At 43.8% G+C, this 23,637-nt stretch overlaps 1 long non-coding RNA gene across 1 annotated transcript; it reads right to left on the reverse strand.

Annotated features, from left to right (window-relative positions):
* Positions 1-1,081: 1,081 nt before the first annotated feature.
* LOC148508744 (uncharacterized) lies at positions 1,082-23,203 on the reverse strand. The gene is made up of 3 exons (XR_015869550.1): positions 23,135-23,203; positions 2,571-2,666; positions 1,082-1,101 (listed from the first exon to the last, which is right to left on the reverse strand). It is a non-coding gene; the product is annotated as an uncharacterized LOC148508744 (long non-coding RNA).
* Between the last annotated feature and the right edge of the window lie 434 nt (positions 23,204-23,637).

The raw sequence follows: 23,637 nt of genomic DNA on the forward strand, positions 1-23,637 counted from the left end.
ATTGTATATATGTCAATTTATTCACAATATAAATAATTGCGATCTATAAAAACAACTTTGTAGAAATTAAGACCCTGTGCAACCTAATACCGGTATACATAACAATATAACACAAACATAAATAAGTGAATTTTATTTCAGTCCAAATCTCAATTCAAATGCAAGGTATGCGCTGAACTCATATTTTCTCTTTCCATTATCCTGTTAAAGTCTAGTTGGTGAGATGGATGAGACAATGCATTTGAGAGCAGAGAGGCTTATTCACTTGGTATCCCCAGCGATGAACTCATTGTGGTGGAACAGGCATTGTGATACCCAAACTGGTCAAAGTCTCTTTTAGTTTATCATAGTCCTTGGCATCAGCAAGGCTTATGCCTTTTGTGTTCCATGCCTACAGTCTCTGGATGTTCATGACAGGAAGGGTGCCAAAAGTCCTGCCCACTGATTTTTAGGCCAACTTTCTGTCTCTGCTGATCTTTTGAAAGTTGTTGAGCTTTAACATCATCTCTATGTAATCTTTTGCAAAAAATGACTAGCTCATATGGAGCTGGAGCTAGTTTTGACATCCGTGGTAGCATTTCCAGACAGTGTTGCAAAGTGTTGCACCACCTCTTTCAAGGCTTTGTGAATTTGGCGCTGCTACCTCCAGGTTTCCTCAGCACCCATTTGTTGTTGTTGCCTCCGGAATTCATAGATATCCAATTGTTGTTGCATCCAGGCCTCCTCAATGTCTAATTGCTACACCCTGGTAGCTTTCTGCTGAGTCGCTGTAGTCTGTAGAAGCAGCTTGACTATGTCTTACATGGTATCTCGTAGTGTAGGTGGGAAGCAGGGTCTGGCTTCCTAAGTATCTGACAATGTCACCACAGGAAATTTCACAACATAAGTCTTTTCCAACAGCAAAAAATTGGGTGTCTGTCAGTTTAAAATTTTTTCTCATTCGTTTTTTTTGGCTGTAATTTAGGTGCAATGCTTACATTTTCCACCATGTGATGCAAGATCAGGGTAAGGGTGCCATATCCTGGGGTAAACTGTTTCACTTGTCATGCTGCAGTCAAGTAGAAGGGCCTTGATACAAGTATCCGAAGCTAGTTTTATTACCTGCACAAAAATGAACAAAACATAAAAGCAAATCTGGCCAGCTCTAACTGAACAAAATGATTGCCTCTCTCAGGGTGGAGGGATCTAATGTCTCTCACAAAACAGAAGTCTTTAGCATAGCACTTACACTCAGTAATCACAGTATAACTCTCCAAACCTCTCATCCACTCCCCAGGCAGTAATACAGTGACTACAAAGACTGACACACCCTTTATCAGCCTCTCACAGTAAGCCTGGCAATCAAGGCTGCTGATCAGCTTCTGTCTCCCAGACAGAAGCTAAAAATCTGGGGCATATATATCTCCCCTTGACAACCTTTTCAGTATTTTTGTCACACTTTATTGTATTATCAGTAGTTTATAGAAAGGATCAATTTGTAAACATACTGTATCTCTTTTGCTTATGCTGATTTCCTTACTTAAGTCAGCTTTGTAAGATGCTTCATTAGACCGTAAACAGTTGTTTTTTTTATTCAATTTGTAATCATTTTAATATTTTGGCGCAATAGCACTATTTCAAATACATAAAGTATAATTACAGAAATTTTTTTTTTTTCCAGAGAAGATACAATAACATATAAGATATGAGAAGTAAAAGGAAACATAAAACTTACAATTACATTGTGGAATTGCCAATGAAGCCTGAGTGATGTAACCATAGCTGGTAACTTCCTAAACAAAGTTACTCTGACTTGATCAGTATTAACACATTGATCACAAGAGTAACAGCAATAATCTATTGAATCACTGGTATTGACATTTAAATTCATAGTATGCTTGAATTAAACATATAGAAACTGTCACACACATGACCCAAAAGGAACATATATTTTGATTTATACTTCTATCACCTGTCAGTAACTGTAAAACATATTGTAAATGCTGCAAATAGTCAGTGATACAACATGACACAAGGAACTGTTGACTGAATAGCTTCAGATTTTGGGGTCTGTTTTAAACACACCACATAGCAATAAGACACAATTTACCAGAGTAAGTTATCAAAAAACTCATTCCTGGACAGTGGCTCTGATACAAGTTTGTCCCCGCGAATAACCTTCGCTATCACTTTACTTCCAGATTCTGACCCTACATAGTTACTGCGCATGAGCAGCATAAAATTAGTTACAGGAGGGAGAGGGATGAGAAGGTAACTCTGGAGCAATGTGCTCACCATAGCCAAGCAAAGACCATGAAGCTTTTTGATGCTTGGTTAATTCATGCAGACCACAGTCCCCATTGAGAATGAGGACTGCAGTATTCTGTATTAGTTAATTTAGCGCAGGAACCTCTTTTATGTCTCCTGTGCTAGACTTTTGCTAAACAGCCCAGATAATAAAATATATGTGTAATGCATGCAGAAACAGCCATTGATGCATTGTTTCAGGCATTATAGACTCCCCTATCTGTAAACCCCATCATGACCCCTTCACAATAGTCTTTAAAGTTAACCGGGTAGACCATACTTACCAACTCTCCCGATTGTCATGGAGACTCCCTGAAATAGCAGCAATCTCCCGGAATCCCTGAAGTGTCTAGCAATCTCCCTGATTTTCCATTATGTAGCTGTTATACACGAGGGAAAAAAATAAATCAGATATATATACATTCAAATGGTATAATCAGTGCCATTTCCCTGTATTGGTTATAAGGCACAATGATCCTTATGGCTACATGCATTTTCATATAAGGTTCCTCTTGGCCACTTATATGGAACCCCTTCTAAAACACAATACAGGCAGCACAGACGGTGTAATGGTTAGCATTACTGCCTCACAGCACTGAGGTCATGGGTTTGATTCCCACCACGGCCCTACCTGTGCGGAGTTTGTATATTCTCCCTGTGCTTGCGTGGGTTTCCTTCCACACTCCAAAAATATACAGGTAGGTTAACTGGCTCCCAGTACAAATTAACCCTAGTGTATGTGAGCATGTGATAGGGATCATAGAGTGTAAGCTCCACTGGGGCAGGGACTGATGTGAATGGTAAGATATTCTCTGTAAAGCGCTGCGGAATATGTGTGCGCTATATAAATAACTGGTAATAAATAAAAATAAACAACAATACATGAGCAAGCCCTGAAAAGTATCAGTGTGTTTTTTGGGGCTCGTTTACATTTGGATGTAACTCAATTTTATGACAGATTTATCAGTACACGCCCACTTTAACGCCACGCTCACAGGTGCTGCTTTCACAATCTTCCTGAAATGCTTTTTCAAAAGTAGGCAAGTACGGGATACACATCATTTTCCCCCAGGTGACTTGTACAAAATTATTATACATTTATATTCCATTTTTGAATTACCCCCTTGCCGTATATAGTGCCACTGATATAATTTAGTCATCAGGTTGGGCACCCTGCTCTGAGATATCAATCTGTACCTTTAATGACATAAATATATGTTAGTATTATTAGCATACTGTATAGGTGTCACTGTCAGGGAATCAAGAAGCAATGCATTTCTTATCAGTGAGCTTAAGATACAGTCGTACAGTTGCTATCAACATATTACTTCCTCCACAAATAATACTTTCACTCTTTTAAAGCTCTCCTAGAGATTTCCATGAAACAGGATAGCTAAAGAGGGACACAGGCATTATTTGGGCAGGGAGTTGTCCAAAAGGTGGCTGATAACCATATAACCTCTGGTATAAAAGATGGGACCCTCAACTCAATCCACAATTACTGAAATGTGCAATCTTATTCTGCTGTTTGTGTTTTTCAATAAACATTATTTCTGCCCAGGAAATGCTTCAACTTCATATATGAAATTCTTACATAAAAGTATTTGTGTGTATTTACTGTATGTGTTTATGTTGTCTTAGGGTGGATATTTTGTAATCATTACAATAGAGGCTTACTAAAGCCGTTAACACCAGAACACACATATGATGGTGACTATATTTGCCAAGACCTGCTCATTAGGTGGAATCACTTCCAGCATGATTAGTGTCTGTCTTTGCGGTATGCATTCGAGAAACCAGCTGCCTTAATACCAACAGCCGGCTTCCCGGCTGCTTCATCCCGGCATGGGATAAATGACCGGCGTCTATATCTAGACGCCTGTCATTTACCCGACGCCGGGAGACCGGCGCCCGGCATCCCGTTCGAAGTGATGCAGGGCGCCGTGAGCGGACGGCCCAAGGGGTGGAGGCTTAGGTTTAGGGCACCCGGGGGGGACTTAGGGTTAGGCACCCCCCTGGGAGGGTTAGGGTTAGGCTAGGGGAAGGGGGGGTTAGGGTTAGACACCCCCCCAGGGGACTTAGGTTTAGGGGAAGGGGGGGTTAGGGTTAGGCACTTGGGGGGAGGTTAGAGTTAGGCAGCCCTAAGGAGGGTTAGGGGGTTAGGTTAGTTTATACTTACCTTAGGGACGATCAGGATTTCCAGTGCTGTCGGGCTTCCGCTGCCGGGCTCTGCTGATCTGTCGGCTGCCGCTGCCGGGAATCGAACTGCCGGCCATGCGGCAGCCGGGATTCCATACCGATTCCGTCTTTGCTGTCATGTTCTAACTGGATCTGCAAACATATCGGATAACAACCCTGTCGATTATTGAGGCATCTGGACTTTGGTCATACTCACTGGGCCATATTTAATTTGAGGCGAAAAGTCCATTGCCGGACTTTTCGCCGTCATCTGAGCTTTTCTGGCCAAAAAAGTATCGGGTGCGTGCCTGCGTATCCCCGTACTCAATTTCAAATAGGCGAAAACAGGACTCGGCAAAAAGGTAATTAGCAAAAAGTCCTGTCATTATTGGGGAAATCAGCCTGTCACTCCTCAAAAGATGCACTGACATGGGGGATCGCTATGAGTACTCCCGAATAGCCCTGCTAAAGGTATTTGGGGTCTTTAAACGGTCTTTTATGCATCTTTAACAAAGTGGTGAAGAATAGCATTTAGCTAAATTTTTTGGGAAAAATAACTAGTCTTGGGGTACATGAACATGGGTGCAAGCATATTTTTAAGCCCTGAACTTTTAAAAATCCACCTGCCGCAACCAACCGCAATCAAAACACCTCCTGGGACATACTTGAGGACCCCCCCCACAGTCTATTTCGCTAGTTTAAAAGTTTGCCCCCCAGCTTTTTTTTTTTGCCCCGAAAATGAAAGTAGATTTTTTGTGGTGTCCTGTGGAACTTACATTTTTTTTTTACACAGAATACCTTTAGGGGACAGTCCAAGGGGTGCAGGGTAATTTTTTTAGTTTGAACACCAAAACCCCAAATCTGCACTTTTTTCCGCCACCTATTCTATAGTGAAAACTGCGAAAAGTCTTTGAAATTGAATACAGGGAAAAGTGAAAACAGTGATAATGACGTCATCTGCAAAAAATATTCACCGATAACGGCTTTTCGCTCCAAATGTAATATGGCCAACTGTGTGATACATATTGGGACAATTACCTGACAGAATCTGCAACATTACAGTGTGTTTGTGCAGCATTAGGAACCTTGGGGTATATTTCCTAAGTGTTGGTTTTGGGTTTTCTGGCGGGTTTGCAAACTGTGGATTCAGGGGCGTAGCTAGAACTTTGTGGCCCCCATAGCAAACTTTTGACAAGGCCCTCAATGCCTTGAAATGCAGCTTTCCGCAATGCTTTTTTTTTTTACTGACTACTGGATACAATTTTGACTTCTATGTAAATAACTCCCTGTACTTTCAGTCTCCCTGCTTATTGTGTCTCGCGAGATATCAGCTGGCACAAGCAGCCACACTGCCTTCCCTCCTTATATGCCATCAGACTTCTCTACCTGCCCCATATACTGTATGCCATGTATTCAAAGAATTAGAGAATGTGATTGGCTATGCAGTTTCAAATATATAGCTTAAAAGTGCTTTTTTCTCTTTTAGCAAAAACCTGTATGCATAGGTGCACAGCGTGGAGCCCTGGCATCCAGAGACCAGTGCCCTGGCGCCACATCCACTCCACAGTACTGACATACACTTTGTGCCCATATTACACACATATATATATATATATATATATATAACACATACATATATACACACACACTAGCTGGAGTACCCGGCGTTGCCCGGGATTTTAAGAATGTTTGTTTACACTACATCCTCCAACGAACCTCTCCTTAGGCAGGCCTCACGAAAAGTGTGACAAACTTCCCCATCAACAGTCCTAAGGTCTTTGAAGGAAGTAGGACTTGTAACGGTGTAAAGCAATCTTCGGCGATAGAAGCATTTAAAATTTGTCGGATGTACAGTGTAAACACGGCCAAGAGCTTCTGTTGCTCTGATACCAGGAGGACCATCTACAGCGACTCCCTGTTTTCTGCACAGACAATCTTTGGGAGAAGCATTCCATGTGTAATATTTTGTCAGCTCACAGTACAGCAGGGTCCTTGCAAAGTCATCATTTTGACACAGTTCGAAGAAAGAAGTCAATGTTGTTGTGTAATTTGGTATAGTCAGAGAGCTGAGAATGCTGGCAAAGCCTGCTAAAGCTGTCTTCGATAATAAAAATTAAGAACATGACAAAACATGACAACACAAATTGCTTGCTCCGAGGCCCTACCCATATGCCGTGAGGCCCCACAATGAGCGTACAGCAAAAATTGTGGTTTTTAATCAATTAAAAATTAACAGTAATTAATTTCAATTTAAAAAATTTTTAGTTGCCTTGGCCATGTTTTAATAGGCTCGCATGTAAAATTTCACGATCTTGGCTTGTAAACTGTGGATTTGTATAGAAAGACAGAAGGACAAATTTTCGCTTTTATACAGTAGAAAAAAATAAATAAATAAAAAAAAATATATATGGAAATTAGAAGGCTAATGTAGCAAAATAGATGAAAAATATTTCAATAAGATAAAACATTTTTAGATCTTTAATGATTACACAAATATGGTTCATTCCATGGGTAAATATTTTATTTTCAGGTATTGATTCTTGCGAGGCTTCCTCATACAAAGGCATTCACTGGTTATTGCTGCCGATAGCACTGTTATCGTTGCCAGTAAGCCTTTGAAGTGAGAAAAATAATAAGTGGTCTATTTAGTAAAACCTACACCTCGGCATACATAAAAATCTTCTCACAAATATGATTTATCCATGCTTATATGAAATTAGCTGCCGGGGCAGCAGATGTGGAAAAGCACCAGCGAGCACTTACTACTAGATATGATAGACAAACTTCTCTGGCCTATTTCACACTTTTCACCAGGTGACAAAAAGCCGCCCGTTTTTTTGCCTTTTGTGAAAAATAGTGGTGGCTGAAAGCAGGTGTCTTCTTTCACACGGCACGGGCATGGCGCGGTTGCCATGTTAGAGCCTGGAATATCCATTGTGCAGGACGGCTGCTGTGTTATGTCCGTCCCGTCCCTGCACGCCAGTGGTGTAAAGGAAACAATGTTTCCTTTCACACACACTGGCTTGTGCCGGCTGGGCATGTGCAGCAGCTGCTGCTGCACACGCCCAATAAATAGTAAAAAAAAAAAAACACACACACATTAAAAGCGTCTCAAAGCCGCTGCTTGTGAAAGGCACTGAGTGCCTGAAAAAACCCAGCTGACTACCGCAGGTTCTTCCCCGGCCGTCCAAAAACGGCAAGTGTGTAACTGGTCTTTGAGTACGCATGCACCAGTTCTTTGTCAGAGGAGCCTCTGTTAGGGTGATGAGGCTTCCTACCCCTGGATCACGGTATGCAAAACACTGCTCCTGTTCTTAATTTTCCTTCCAGCCGGCTGGGGAGATGATGAAAACTCAACACACACTGTGATGAATCCACTCAGCTCACAGAGGCTTTGAGCTGTCTTTTATAAGTTCAGAAAACTGCTGTCTCAAACATTTGGCAAAAATGGTTTGACAGTAAAGAATACATATGATTGATTTCACAAGTACATAGGACGTATCAATGCATCTTCAGTATGTCTTTTTTTTCACAGTGTCCAGACTTGGTATCCTATTCTGGGATCCTTCAGGTGCTGCTGTCTTATAACATGCTCGTTCAGTATAATGCTGGCTTGATCTCATGATATTTGTGTAAAGGAAAATGGCTTTTTCTGATAAATCATACAGTATGTTTTAAATAAACACTATAAATTATTATAGAGACTCACAATCCCCTCTTTTTATTAAAACATACTATCTTTCCCTTACTGGAGTCATGGCTTTCATAGTAACTATATTACTTCCATAGGCACCGTATGCAAGTAGATGCAAGCATCATTCATCACTAGAATACCAAGAATCCCAGCGCATCTTTCCCTAGAAAGAGGGGTTTCTTCCAACATCAGTACTACAGAAAACACATTTCTTCTCAGGTGTGATCAATGTAATTCACACGCTGAACACTTTTCCCACTCGGAGGCACTTTTCTTATGTGTGACAAAGAGAGTCCCTACCAGTGCAGATGCTTTTTTTACCATTTTCCTAAAATTATAAGATAGATAGCAATTCCACAAAATTAGCAAAATTAATACAATGATTATAACGATTACTGGATGAATGAGACCACTAAACATCCTTTTGACTGAAGGTGAGTTACCTGTGAACACATCCCACCAATGGTGCTGTAAATTATCTTTTAATTGTGTGGCTACTTCCACCAATTTCTCTGCTTCTACAATTGTCTGCATTTGTGCATGATGGGCAGAATAGTTTACTTTCTGTAAGTGGTGAGCAAGTTTTTCTGTATTATTAATGGCATTAATAATACTTTGGAGATTAACTGTAAGGTTATGGGAAGGTATCTCAGTCACCTGAAATTCAAACTGTACATCTTCTTGTCTCTTCGCATAGAACACATAAGTAGTGTTCTTCCACCTGAGGTGTGTAACGTTAAATAAGCATCCAGAAAAAGGATTTGGTAAATTATAGAGGGAAGTTGTATTCATATCATATGTGACTAGGCAAAAAACCTAAGGCTCTACCTCTATAAACATATCCACCTCTTTATCATGCAATTCCCAGTTGCATACACTGGTTGGGTGTTCTAACTTACAAGGCTCATATAGCTGTGTTTGCTGAGGACATACTAATCCATCATCAGTATCAGTACATAGGGATAAGTCATGTGTCCTATTACTGGTGTCTATGTGTGTACCTCTCATCTGGGGAGTCCACAACTGAGTCCCTCCAGTAGTTGTCCATAAGGGGACTGGTAAGATGAAGTACTTACATATAACCTGTTTCTGTGTGACATTATACACATGAACTTCACCCGTGCAAAAGTTGTCAGTACACAACATCTTCTTTCCTTGAACTTGTATCCATAACAAAGAAGATATATTAAACATCCTTCTGTATACTTGTTCGTTACCTGTCATTAACTGTGTTTGTGCTTTACCCTTTTGCATATTTTGATGCATGGTTCTGAGGGAACATTCAGTCCAATGAAACAGTTCAGAAACATTTGTTGACAGGTAAAGAGTGTTAAACAATGTGCTATTGAACACCTGTAAATATTCATTATGCCAAGATATACTGGCCTGTAATGGGGTAAATACTGTAGGCATCCATGTAGCTTGCATTGTAACTAATCTTCTCATATCTTCTCCTGCATTATTCATTTTGCTGGCTAAAGTTTCTATATCTATACTATTAAGTAACCCTATACCTGTACCTGATGCTCCTAGCAATGTATCATACCATTCTCTCTTTTGTATGCTATAGCATTTTGGATCTGGGGGAAAGAGATATTAAATCTTAATATAGTGGTTTGTCTTTGGGTACCCACATTTACACAAGTGGAGGGAACTTTAACTAGTGAGTCATTCCTTATAGTGGGCTTGCTATTTAGGACATACATCCTTGTCATTATTACTGAATTATTTGGTAATTGCGTGGTATTAGTGCAAACTAGCACTACACCTCTTTCTATAGTTGTTGGGCTTCCTATGGGTATACCAGGGTCCGTACTATTGACACATTGAATACCCTGTGCCCACGTTTTCTTAAATCCTTTATAGCCCATAAACTTATCAGTACAACACTTAATTTTTATTCCACTTATGATAGTAATATTATCATGCTCCCTTGGTGCCCAATAGAGATGCCTTATATTATATTGTCCCAAACTTTTTACATATATCGAACCTCCTGACGAGGTTACATTAAATCTGTGTAACTGGTAAGTTTGGTTACCATAGACTACCCTAGAGTACTCTATTTGTCCTCCTGTTGTCCCCTGGTGTGTGTGCAATACCCTTAGACTAAGTATAGCCAACATTATCACACAAAAAGGATTCATGATGGTGGTTCAATCTTGACCGTCATCTTCTTGCAATGTGAGGCGTGTATCCACGTGCTCTTTCCTCCAATTTTCACAGAACTTGGTGTAGTCAACTGGACCTGATATGGACCATCAAATCTTGGCTCCAGAGACTTTCTGACGTGTCTCTTAGTGTATACCCAAGCGCCCGGTTCCAATTAATGTACACCAGGTACTGCTTCTGGGTCTGGAAGGGAGGAGAAATCTAAAGAATGGATGTTATTCACTTGACTACAAAGAGTAGCTACATAGTCTGTTAAATCTGCATGATTGTGCTGCAACTGTTGGGGGAAATAACACCCTGTCTTAGGAGGTCCTAAGAATAATATCTCATAAGGTGACAACTTATGTTTCTTACTGGTGGTGGTTCTTACTGAATATAAAGCTATGGGCAGACAGTCCACCCATGTCTTGCCTGTCTGTGCCATCATCTTTTGTATGTTTAGTTTGAGGGTACCATTTAGTCTCTCTACATGCCCACTGGCCTGAGGCCTATAAGGGGTGTGAAAGGCTTGTTCAATGCCCATATCCTTCATGATATGCTGCATAATTTCTCCTGTAAAGTGTGACCCTCTATCAGACTCTAATAAGTGAAGTAATTTGCAGATATGGTATACCAGAAACTATAATTTCTTAGCTGTTGTTTTTGCAGTGGCTTTAGCAACTGGCCAGGCCTCTGGCCAATTAGAGAAGAGGTCTGTACAAACGAGGGCCTACTCATATGTCCCCTCCCTAGGCAACTGAATATAGTCTATCTGCAGTCTCTGATACGGGTATAATGGCTTTGGTGTATGTTTCTGTGGTACTTTTACTGTCTGTCCTGGATTGTGTTTCCCACACACCTGACATGATGCTACGTACGCTGTAGCTGCTGCATTAAAGCCTGGTGCTATCCAGTGCTGGAGGACCGTGTTTACCATGGCCTCCTTTGAATTATGCACTAGACTGTGGGCCAGCTGGGTCATCAGGGGATATAAAGCCCTGGGGAAGCACCACCTGGTGGCTTTAGCCCAATGCATATTAACACAGGTGGCTCCCTCTTTTACCCAGCCTCTCTTTTCGCCTTCTGTGGCTTGTTCTTGAAACTGGTGTAAAGCCTGTATGTCCAAAGGGTCTTTCTTTGTGTCTGTTTCTATACCATAGAGGGCTGGGATAGGTTACAGGGCAGCTTGCTTAGCCGCAGCATCTGATTTAGCATTCCCCTTGGCCTCAGCTGTTTTCTCCTTGGTGTGTGCTTGCACTTTTAAAATGGCTACTCGATCTAACAATGATCTAATGAGCTCAGCATGCTTAATGGTTTTACCAGCCGAGCCCATAAAATCCCTACTCTTCCAAATAGGTCCAAAATCATGGGCCACACCCCAGGCATACCTGGAGTCAGTGTAAATGTTTGCTGTCTGATTTTCAGCCATTATACATGCCTCAGTGAGTGCCCTCAACTCTGTTTCCTGTGCTGAGCAGGAAGGTGGAAGTGGTTGCTGAATCAATACCTCATCTAAGGTGGTGACTGCATACCCTGTTCTTGGGGACCCTTCATGATAATATCTAAAGCCATCTACAAACAATTCCCAGTCTGGATTAGATAAGGGAACATCTGTTACATTCTCTAGTTCCTTCATTTCCATTTTCATAAGTTCAAGACAATCATGGTCAGAAAAATTTTGATTTATATTTTTATGTGACTGTATTTGCAGTACATTATCCCCCTCATCATCCTCACTGTTGTGTTCCTTATTGCCATTACCTGATATGTTATCAACAGGTGTATGTATGCCTCCCTAACTATTCCCCTCTTTTGAATCCTGTGTTGGAAGCAATGTAGCAGGATTCAACACTGTGCACCTCTTAATTGTCACATTGGTAGGGCTTAGTAGGGCTACCTCATACTTGGTTAACCTGGCTGCAGAAAGATGCTTAGTTCTGTCCTGGTTAAGTATTTCTGTTACTGAGTGGGGAGCCTTGTCTTTAAGCATAGCTGCAGCTGCTACTGCCTTTATACAAGAGGGTGCTCCTTTGATTACACTATCAAGCTGCAATGAATAATATGCCAGGGGCCTTTGTTTACCACCATGTTCCTGCACTAATACCCCTTGAGCATGTCCTTGTGTTTCATGACAGAATAACATAAAAGGCCTGTCATATCTTGGTAATCCTAGTGCTGGTGCTTGGGTAACTGCAGTTTTTATCTACATAAAAGCTTTCTTCTGTTCTGATGTTAACATTTCTGTTTTGTCTTTTGTATCTGTCAACGCATCATAGAGGGGCTGCATTATGAGGGATGCGTTGGCAATCCATTCCCTGCAATACCCTGTTAGTCCTAGAAATGCTCTGAGTTGCCTGGTGGTAGTGGGCTCTGGCACTTTCTGTATAGCTGATATCCTATCTTGTGTCAAATGTCTTGTACCTTGAGAAATACAATGTCCTAAAAAGGTAACCTGTGTTTGAGCCGTTTGCAATTTTTCTTTTGACACTCTGCAATTTTGTTCACACAGAAAAATAAGTAATGATTTGGTTTCACTTTGACACTGTCCCTCTGTATCTGCACATAGGAGCAAAACATCCACGTACTGCAACAACTGGGTGGTCTCAAACTGTGGTCTCCACCCTTGCAGTATGATGGACATAGCCTCTGTAAATGCAGATGGAGAGGTTGCCCCTTCTTGGGGTAATCTTGTCCAGCAATACTGTTTACCCATACTTGTAAAAGTAGAGCTGACACTCTGATGTAAGAGGTACAGAAAAAAATGCATTAGCTAAGTCTATTACTGTGAAATGAGTTGCTGTTGCTGGTATTTGGTTTAGCAAGGTGTGTGGGTTAGGCACTATAGGTACGTCCACCACCAACCGTTTATTTACCTCTCTTAGATCATGCACCATCCGGTATTCCTGTTTACCATCTACCCCCACCTTCTTTTTCACTGGAAATAAAGGGATGCTCCATGGGGACCTGCATTCTCTTATAACCCCTGTTTTCTGATATGCAGCAATCTGCTGCTGTATGGCCTTTTCCTGATCTCTGGTCAGTGGGTATTGTTTAATCTTTACTGGCACTACACATGGTTTTAAGGTTAGTGTAACCGGTTGTACATCCAGTAATCCCACATCTGTTTTACCCTTAGACCATAATTTTTCAGGAACTCCTGAAAGCCAGTCAGGGATCATTACTTCTATCTGTGTCTGGTGTTGCAGCAAATATATTGCTGCTGCTAGCTGACATTGAAGATCCTGCCCTGTGCTTCCTTTCAGTATTACATTACCATCCCTGTACTCAATGGTAGCTTGTAATTCATTAAGGATATCTGCTCCTAACAATTTAACTGGACAGGATGTGGAGGTCAGGAATTCTACAGGGACTTTAATTTCTGCTGACCCCACTGCAACTTTTATGGGCTTACTAACATGTAAGGATACAGTATGTCCTGTTAGTCCTGTTCCAGGAATTGTCTGATTTGTTACATATTTCTTAGGAACATCTTCTGCCCTTAAAACGGTACGGCTTGCGCCAGTGTCTATTATACAGTCAATTGTTCCCCCCCAGGTAGTGTCAATTGTATTATTCCCTTGGGACCTGAGGTATTAATAATGGATTGTGGGGGACCTGACACTGGACAGCCTATTTCCTATGGGCTGTGCACTGTTTGAACCCTTACTCCAAATTGCTCCCCTTTCTCTGCCCATTCCTTATATTTCTGACAATCCCTTTTCATGTGACCTGCTTTATGACAGAAGAAACATAACCCTCTCCTTTTTGCTTCTTCAGGTGATACTTTCCTATTATCTCTGGTCTGTCTAGGCTTTGGTTCATTATAGGGACCATCCTGCATCAAATGAACTGTCACTCTTGGAATCTGACCTCTCTCTCTTACTTTTTTTCTTCCTGATCTTCTATAGCTCTTAATACATCCAGTACAGCTGGAAGTGTCATAGTACCTGCTTCTGGTCTCTTTTGGTATAGTTCAACCCTCAAATTTTCAAGTAAGCCTCCCAAAAAAGCAGTTCTAAGCAACCACTCATGGGTAGGATTATTATCTTGGAATCCCTTATCTAAGTGTGACTGGTGTGTTTGATCATAATAATCTTTTACTGACTGTCCCATTCTCTGCCTGCCTTCAGGCACAGCAGGCATACGCTTCTGTTGCTGCTCACACCACCTCCTTAACCTAGTAACAAAGTGTCCCTGACTCGAGTTTTTCTGCACCTGGGACTCCCACTACTCCTGCTTCACCTATTGGCAGAGCTAGTATTTCTGTCAGGCTGCCTGCTCCCACTGTCATCCTACATATTTCCTCCAAATCTGCCCAAGTAGCTACTAATCTCTCCACATATCTGTGGCGGGCCATTGGATTCTTTCTGGTGTCTGGGGCTTTATTTACAATATCATTCATCTCTGCTGCTGTCCAGGGTCTATACTGATTTTGGGTTCTCACTCTTATCATAACTGCTGCATTCTGGGGATTTGGTTCAAACACCTCATTTGTAGTTACAGAATAAGCCTCTACAGATGTGTTTTGGTATGGGGATGGACCTGTCCCTTTCTGAAAATACATCTGTTCACCCCCACAGTGTTCACAGCCGCAAGGTTCATCATTATTGCCTGTGGCTTGCTTCTTGCACACCCATGTCCTGTGTCTGTTTTTATTAAACATCCAAGGCATTAAGGTACCTGCCCACCCTTGTATGGGAATGGGGCTGAAATTTCCTCCTGCATAAGGCAGTGGAGGAGCTGTTGGTGTAACTGCTAAGTGTGGAGGTGATGGATAATGAGGTGATCTGGTTAAGCCTTGTTGATCACAGGGTTCCCCTGGCCAGGGCACTTGATCCCCACAAAATGGACAATTAGTGTTAGCATTAGGTACACATTTACCACATCCTGGGCATTTCCTGCCATCCCTTACTGGTGTGGTAAATGGAGCCAAACTTGGGTACTTTGGGCTTAAATCAGGGGCTGTTGGTGATGCCTGTTGATTTACAAAAGGGATCACTGGGACAGGCCTCACAATATTTGGACCACAATCTTCCATAAACTCAGTGTCTTGTGTTACCTCCTGTTCTTTATGTATTTCTTTGGCTACCTTTAACCAAGCCTGTACTTGCTTGCCTACTTTCTTACACTCTATCCAAGCCTTGTTTTCTTTTGCAAAGGTTTCCCATCTTACAGGAACCAGGGAACCCACACTGGGCATCCCTGCTTTCTGTAGTATCTTTTGAATATCTTTAAGTGCACTTTTCCCCTCCCTGGATTCGACTAGATCCACAGGAGCACATGGTAATTCTTTTACCATGCCTTTACTGCCCTGAGCCCCCATTGTGGGTTTATTAAGCTCCTAGTCTTTCCTGAATCCCCTGAAGAATCTTTATTTTATTCAAAAGAACAGTCGCTACTTATTCTGCGTTCCTACTGGGTAACCATACAACAATACCTGTCTTATCAGCTTCAAATACCTATCAGCTGGCAACCCCCTAATAATTAGACAGGCTACTACTGAACTATCCATGCACAAATTACTGGGTAGCTAATTTATTAGTCCAGCCCAGTCCTTATCTATCCTGGTAGCCAAATATGTTAACACCCAATGAGACAAATATATACCACAGGGATCTTCTGATTTATTACAGCTATTAGATCAGGACTTATAAATGATCTGGTTTTCTGTAATACCACTACACAAGTACACCCCTCAAACTTTAGTGATATGTGGTTCATATATCAGACTCTGGAGACCTGTTATCCCTGTACTTAAAAAGACAATACATTATTCCCAATGTCACTACAACACTCCCTCAGATTATGACCCACTGTTCTAATCCTTCTGGCATGCTACACAGATGAATAACATGTACATCCCTTCAGCCCCAGGCGCCCCTAGGGGTACCAATGAGGAAACGTGAAGGACCCTATCCCGAATCAATGGGCAGCTTTCTCTGCACTCCTAAACACTTTTACCATGTTTAGGCACTAGGTGTCACTTATTACAGCTACTATGAGAGCAAGGAGATCAGTGAATGTCTCAACCCAGGGATCACACGTCTCAAACGACAGGACAAGCCTCTAATAGCAGGTGAGAGGTGCAGTCTTTGGTTGATTATTTAAAGATCTGGTTCCTTTATATACATCTCACAGTTAGCACACATACAATCATACTCCTTTCACTCACTTCAAGACAACTTATACTTTAAAAGAGCAGGCTTGGCATACAATATATTCATAGATCCCCGATTAGCCCATCCATACTGAACCCCACAATACTAATTAGGAAGCGCAGAAGAGAGCATTGAAAAGCGCAAATGTGCATTTGTTTTTCAATACTCACCCGGGGTTTGCTTCTGCAGTTCCAAATTTTCAAGTGGACATCTGTCAGTATAGACAGGCAGTTGGGGATCCCGGATGTTTGCCCCCACAAAATGTTAGGGTGATGAGGCTTCCTACCCCTGGATCACGGTACGCAAAACACTACTCCTGTTCTTAATTTTCCTTCCATCCAGCTGGGGAGATGATGAAAACTCCACACACACTGTGATGAATCCACTCAGCTCTCAGAGGCACATCCCCTTTGAGCTGTCTTTTATAAGTTCAGAAAACTGCTGTCTCAAACATTTGCCAAAAATGGTTTGACAGTAAAGAATACATATGATTGATTTCACAAGTACATAGGACGTATCAATGCATCTTCAGTATGTCTTTTTTTTCACAGTGTCCAGACTTGGTATCCTATTCTGGCATCCTTCAGCTGCTGCTGTCTTGTAACATGCTCGTTCAGTATAATGCTGGCTTGATCTCATGATATTTGTGTAAAGGAAAATGGCTTTTTCTGATAAATCATACAGTATGTTTTAAATAAACACTATAAATTATTATAGACTCTCACACCTCTGAAGCAAGGGGAAAGTATGCATTTAGCCATCAAGAGGAATATCACCAGGTGGCAGCCCACATTGCACCCTATGGTGCTGTAATAGTTACAGTGACAACTGAAAAGTCAGAGAAATCAGTGATTTCTCTGGACTTTTCACTGCACTTAAATATTGCTTTATCCAGGTAATATGCTGGAGGCAGGGGCGTATTTATAATGGGTGCAGGGTGTGCGGCCCACTTACTTACCTCTCAGATGTCCCATGGAGTAGCGCTACAGAAAACGCTACGGCCATTTTCCCGGCGTTTTGTGCATATGCAGTAGGAAATCACAGGTGAATTGGCTGCCGCACCATTTACCCGGTGATCTGCGCATGCGCAGTGGACTCTGGGAACACTGTAGTGCCCGGAGTTTACCGCTGCTGTCAGTTCGCTAACGACAGCCGGGGAGAGAGGAGTGGGCCCCGAATGGGGAGAGAACACGGGCCCCCTCCTCTCTTAATAAGCCCCTGGCTGAAGAAATGCGATTACGTTTACTAAATAGACCCTTAAGTAAGAAAAAGTGATTCAAAGAATATTGTACTTACCTGTGATCTCTATGTTCAGTTATGCAGTCTTGTCTCCGTTCGGCCATGCTAGTTCCGATCGGAACCACCAACCTTGTGCAGGGGGCAAAGGCAGAGTTGGGGTTGGTGGCATAAGAAGAGATGAGGAAGGGACCAGCAGGATACATGGACAGGAATGCTCAAGGGCACAAATGGGGAGGGGGATCATAGGTACACATGAGGAGGGGAGTCAGAGGAACACTTGGGGAAGGGGTCATAAGAACACATGGGGAAGGGGGTCAGCAGGGGTGCCGAGAGGAGAGCTGGTACTATTTACCCGGGCATGTTGGAGGGGCCTGGCAAGGGCCCCTGTCCTGCAGCCCAAACCCCCACTGCCGGTACTTTACTTCGGGCAGGGAGAGAGGGGACTGACACGTTGCTGTCACGCTGTGTGCTGGACTAGAGAGAGAGGCTGCTGCAGCAGCAGTCAGCCCTCTCTCTCCCTGAGTTATGTACGGTGGATGAGTGCTTGCACCCCCATCCCAGGACACCGGCACCACCCTGTGTGTTTATTTTTTATGATATGATATAATATTACCAGACAATGGGCCTGATTCAGAGATGTACTCTAATCACACAGCCGCTGCACCTTTGTACACAGCGGCCATGTGATAATATGCTAATGTTGCAGCAGGCATAGTGTGTAAATAAGAGCCGGATTAGTACGGGGAGATAGCCTCCGATTGCTTCAGAGGCCAGCAATCCAAGTGATGCAGTGCACGGGTGATGTCATGACATCACCTGCGACCTGAGGAGCCTGCTTGGCAGCGCCAGCTGGATCAAGTTAGATTCAGTCAGCAAGGCAGTGGGAGCAACAGCCCGGACGATGACCACGTGGAGTCAGGTAATTACTGGGATCAGGTAAGTACTGGGGGGAGCACTACTTTAAGGGGCACAACTACAGGGGGCACGGCACATGGGCACAACTACGGGGCACAGCATATGGGCAAAACTACAGGGAGCACTGCATAATGGGCACTACTACAGGGGGCACTGCATGAGGGGCACTACTACAGGGGGCACTGCATGAGGGGCACTGCTACAGGGGGTATTGCATGAGGGGCACTGCTACAGGGGGTATTGCATGAGGGGCACTGCTACAGGGGGTATTGCATGAGGGGCACTGCTACAGGGGGTATTGCATGAGGGGCACTGCTACAGGGGGCATTGCATAAGGGGCACTACAACAGGGGGCATTGCATAAGGGGCACTACAACAGGGGCATTGCAAAAGCGCCACTGCTACAGGGGGCATTGGATAAGGGACACTGCTACAGGGGGGCCTGCATAAGGGGCACTGCTACAGGGGGGCCTGCATAAGGGGCACTGCTACAGGGGGGCCTGCATAAGGGGCACTGCTACAGGGGGGCCTGCATAAGGGGCACTGCTACAGGGGGGCCTGCATAAGGGGCACTGCTACAGGGGGGGCCCTGCATAAGGGGCACTGCTACAGGGGGGGCCCTGCATAAGGGGCACTGCTACAGGGGGGGCCCTGCATAAGGGGCACTGCTACAGGGGGGGCCCTGCATAAGGGGCACTGCTACAGGGGGGGCCCTGCATAAGGGGCACTGCTACAGGGGGGCCTGCATAAGGGGCACTGCTACAGGGGGGCCTGCATAAGGGGCACTGCTACAGGGGGGCCTGCATAAGGGGCACTGCTACAGGGGGCCCTGCATAAGGGGCACTGCTACAGGGGGCCCTGCATAAGGGGCACTGCTACAGGGGGCCTTGTATGTAATATATACACATGTCCTGTCATCCACACCTCCTAATATATCCAATACAGTTCAGTATCCAACGCAGCTTCTTCCAAATAAGAGGCCACTTCCAAATATGGGAGATGTAGGCCAGTTGCTCCCTGGTAGCATCTGATGACATGCTGTCTTCCAGTGCATTCATCCATCCTTCAATAGCCTTAGCTATCCAGGCTGTGGCTATAGCCGTCCTAGTAATAGTGCCAGGGAACAAGTAAACAGACTTAAGACAAGTCTCTAGTTTTCTATCTGTAGCATCCTTAAGGGAGGATGCGGATGGTACAGGCAACGTAGAGCTCTTAACTAAACATGCCACATGAGAATCCACCATAGGAGGGACTTTCCATTTAGTACACTCACTAGGTGGGCGAGGGTAACAAGACACCAGTCTTCCTGGAATCTGGAACCGTTTGTTAGGAATATTCCATGCTTCCCCCATAAGCTGAGCGAGCTTTCTGATTGAGGGAATTCAGGGCCTGATTCAGAGCCGGACGCTATTTGCGCTCGCTCATCCAGAAAAAGGGGCTGGCTATTTAAATTAACCGTTCGCTCTTTGCGGTCTGTTCACGCCTCTATGTCTGAACGAGCGAACAAAACATGCGAACGTAATTTTGAAAAAAACGCCCCCCTGGCCGCTCGCATCATACGTCATGTCTGCTATATATTAGATTAATCGAGTACATCGGACGGCGTATGAACTGCTCACTATGCTTGTGGTTGGTTTTTCCTACCACAATCATGCGAGCAGTTCTAAGTATAAAACAACCAAGTGACGTGGTCGATGACGCTGCTTTAGTAATTACCCTTAAAACGCCCGTTTTGACCTTTAGGCACGCCTGCGTTCTGATCTCCACTCCCCGTTTTCAAGCACCTTCCCCTGTTACCACCCACATACGCCTCATTCTGTCACTCAAAATAGCAGGCATTCGCTATTTAGCGAGCACACGATTTTCGGGCGCACTGACTGGTTCGCGCATGCGTATTAAAATCCGTACGCATGCGCAGTTGTGCGAACATCAGTCGGAACGAACGAGCGGCCGCTTACGAGCAGCTCTGAATCAGGCCCTCAGCCTTAACCACCTTTTGTCATTTAAACACTGGGGCTTTAGGCTTAGGAGTGGGTTCCTCATCCTCTATATTCAAGATTGATTTAATCGCATGATAAATCTGATATTACGCTATCCACATAAGACTCCATTTTGTAACAAGATGGATGATCTGTGCCTGAAAGTTATTCATAAGCTTTGAATTGCAGAATATTATAGAGAATGATTTTTGCTAGTCTTTGTGTTTCAGAAGACCTTGAATTCAGCAAATGTGGTCTAACTAAGATAGCTTATGAATAGAATATGTATTCTAAACTTTTATGCATGCCTGTCTCCCATGACTCCCTTCCTAAGACTCCCAATAATAACCTTGGAGAATAATAAATGTTTGTACTTACTGATACTATGCATGTTACATTTTGGAGAACTAATGGTCTGTCTGCCTGTAACATATCTTGCTGAAAGGCAGTAGACATATGTGCCATATCCTTGTCACGTTTAGCATCCTGAAGTCCCCTACAGAGGGGCTGGAAATTGTGGTCCCGGGTCAATGAAGGAGTCAGGAGCAAGAGGTCTGGATGTCCAGTCTCCTCGTCCACAAGCATCGGATGTTGGCAAGACCTGACCTAGGTACAGAGTCTAACCTGCTGGGAGGTGTTCACCAGTGACCCCTCCAAGCGGGTTATGGGTTTCAGCTGCACCCAGCAAGCAGGTCGTGGTCCCCAGGTCAGGGATCAGATGCGAGTGGGAATAGAGAAAGACACACCGCTTTGGCCAACTGAAAATATAATCTCTGTACCGCTAGTACAGAGAAGCACAATAGAGATGTTTCCTGAAGAGGTGCTGTGGCAGACCAGAGGGCGAGAATCCACTGAGGAGTAGGTTGTGCAGCTAGCAGTGGAGGGAAGTGGGGATATGCTGCAGTCACTGAAGGAGAGTGGTGATTGCACCAGTTTGGATGACGTGAGGTCTGAACACTGATGCACAAAGATATAACTCATACAGGCAAAGGCATATGAATTAGCACACACAGGCAAGGTGTACTGCAGCACTGCTGTACAAGGCTCTTATAGATAGCAAACAGGAGAAAGGTGTTCAGTCACACTGCTACACAAGGATATAGCACCTTGTAGATAATACACTGGCAGAGGCACTTGAATCAGCACACACATGCAAGATGTTCTGCCACACTGCTGCACAAGGATATGGCACTTTGTAAATAATATACTGGCAAAGGCACTTTGTAAATAATACACAGGACTCAGTACAAAGCAGATGCACAGAGCATATACTGGAAATACCACTGTGAAGAATCTCTGGAAGATTGCATGTGAAGCCTGGAACAAAGCAAACAGCAACCATCTGGGAATAACGAAGTTGATCAGCCAATTACCTGTTTACCTGGAGTCCTGTTTATACACCCAGGTAGCTGTCCATTGGTTGAGCAAGTCAGCTGAAAACTGACACAGCTACCACTGGATAAGGGTCTATCAGGTAATTCAGCCCAGAATCCTGATAATCCTGAACTGGGTGGGCATAAGTATCCATCCAGGAAGGATGCATAGGGGTACGAACCTAGCAGGCTGTAACTGCTGTGGGTACCTCACAGTGGGAGGAAGCATGGGAGCTGATAAGTGATCCACTAACCTCGTCATAATCTGTGCAAAGGACACCCAAGGTGGCTCCTGCACCAGTACTGGTAAATTTGGAGAGGAGACACATGACAATTAGCACACTAACCATCCTGCACAATATCCAGAGAGGACATGGCTGCTGAACAGGTTATGCATGGAACCAGCACAGGGACCACAGCCTCCTGTATACCCTTGCCTTTGGAAGACATAGTAATACCAGTAAGCAGCACACAATACAGTGCATAGCTAACAATTCAATGTGACATCCTTCACAAATACAAGTAAATGTGAAGTACAAATGAACCCCTACACACCTGGTAGTGATGGGTTAAGAAAGAGCAGCAGGGATAGATATAACTGAGAGAAAATTAAAGGCAGTATATCACCACAGCAGGGCTAGCACTAGTCACATACAATGCATATAAATACAAATATACTGTACATATACTTTCAATGGGCACTGAATCAACTACTCAAGCAACATTAGGCTGGTACTATTTGAGTGCTGTATAACCTGGCTCCAGGGAGAGGTATACAGGGAGACAGGACCCGATCTCCTGAGACCTACAGCTTCAGAAAAGCCCTTATTAAAGGCACCTGAGCATCTCATTAGGGAGGAGGGTCTACTGCAGTGTTGGCTAACCTTGACACTCCAGCTGTTGTGGAACTATATATCCCAGCATGCCCTAATAGCAAAACTGTAGCAGTGCATGCTGGGTTATGTAGTTCCATAACAGCTGAAGTGTCAAGGTTAGCCAACACTGGTCTACTGGCTTAACAAAGATTTTACTGCCCTGGTGTTGTAGTGGGGGAGCAGACGCACCAGTCGCCCCCACAACATTGGCCTCCAGCTGGTCTCCACAGCTGGAGGTAAAGACTGCATAATAACGCGATTCCCCACAAGCGGGGAATCACCTTACCTGACATCCCCGTTATCCGGCTGCAGTCCAGGGTCTCCCAGGGAAGCGCTAGCCAAGCTCCGCTGGTGCCCACCGTAATCACTGGACCAATCACCAGCGGGGGTAGTAGGAGCAGTCACGCAGGTGCCCATTAGGATGCTCAGCACAACTTGCTCAGAAACAAAGTAAAAACTTTAAAACATAAAATAAAAGCTTGGGGCTGTCTAACACAGCTCCACTGTTCTCAAAGGAGCTACTGCTTCTGCCAGCACCAAACGAAAAAACTGTCTGCCTGTGGATGGGGCCGGGGTATATATGGAGGAGGGCCGGTGCATCCTGGGAGCTAAAGCTTTAACTGTTTGGTGCACGGCTCACTCCAACCAACTACACCCCATGGTAATCCCTGTGGACCCCTTATGTAGCATGAATAAGAAATATACACTGTACACTAATACAAATGGGATGCGGGCTAAAAGGCAGCCCTGTTCAACCAAGTGAAGCCACTGTACACCCCTTGCAGGTGG

The sequence above is a fragment of the Taudactylus pleione genome, unplaced genomic scaffold, assembly GCF_031769625.1.
Source record: "Taudactylus pleione unplaced genomic scaffold, aTauple2 ptg000347l, whole genome shotgun sequence".
NCBI lineage: Eukaryota > Metazoa > Chordata > Amphibia > Anura > Myobatrachidae > Taudactylus > Taudactylus pleione.